At 41.2% G+C, this 1,036-nt stretch overlaps 1 non-coding gene across 1 annotated transcript; it reads left to right on the forward strand.

Moving 5' to 3' along the window:
* Positions 1-661: 661 nt before the first annotated feature.
* LOC133820073 (small nucleolar RNA R71) lies at positions 662-768 on the forward strand. Its single transcript, XR_009886507.1, has one exon. It is a non-coding gene; the product is annotated as a small nucleolar RNA R71 (small nucleolar RNA).
* The last annotated feature ends 268 nt before the right edge of the window (positions 769-1,036 follow it).

Raw genomic sequence — 1,036 nt, forward strand, 5'->3', positions numbered from 1 at the left:
GCCAAGCCAGCAGTGGTGTTGAATTTGCTGATCTTGCGAATGTTATACCTGATTATTCGTCCCACATCCACTGTCTTTGCCTGCATGATAGCGTAAACCAAAAGACATCGTTCCAGATCAATAAAAGATACATGAGTGCTGGGCAACAAATGAGCATTCATGAAATAAGCCCAAGCACGGGCAATGCAATTCAACTGCTAGTGAAATAAATGCTTTGGCTCACCACCATGATAATGAAATTGAGCCCCCGACAAGCTCAATGTTTCTGCCACCTCAACATAATCGACCTCGCTGAAATGGGCCAACTGCTAGTGTTCATCTTCAGTGGCAGGAATAGTAGGAAGATGGAGCATATTTAAAGAATCAATGTCGGAAGGCACTTCCTTGCCTCGAACAAAAACTTTTTGCTCATCATCTTGACTGGGGAAATTTGCATAAAATTCATACAGTTGAAAGTAATTAGTAGTATCCACTTGCATTTTCTTACAAACTATTCCCCAATTTTGACGAGTAATTTCAGTTCTGATTGACTCATAGGGGGAGTCATTCGGGTATGGTTCAAATTGATACTCCATCCCCCTTTCCGGAACAACAAATTTCCCATTGATTTTTTAAACAAATTCACAGCCTCCTTAGTTTTAAATTTTGCTGTGTTAAAATCAGTGGGTGGTGGGGACATTTTCTCAATAGCTCCTTGAACCTTTTCCAAGAGTCATACAAAGATTCACCATCCAGGTGATAAAAATTATTAATCTCCCCCCTCAATTTAGCAGCTTTTGATGGAGGAAAGAACTTGGCAAGGAATTTCTAAGCCAACTCCTCCCGAGTATTTATCGAATTGGATTAAAGGGAGTTTAACCAACTCTTAGCTCTTTCCCGTAGCAAAAATGGGAAGAGCCTAAACCTGATTGCATCGTCGCTCACTCCATTATACTTGAAGGTATCACACAACTCCAAGAAATTCGCCAAGTGCATATGGGGGTCTTCAGAAGCCAAACCACCAAATTGGACAGTGGACTGCACCATTTGCAAGATC

This window comes from Humulus lupulus, chromosome 2, assembly GCF_963169125.1.
Source record: "Humulus lupulus chromosome 2, drHumLupu1.1, whole genome shotgun sequence".
NCBI lineage: Eukaryota > Viridiplantae > Streptophyta > Magnoliopsida > Rosales > Cannabaceae > Humulus > Humulus lupulus.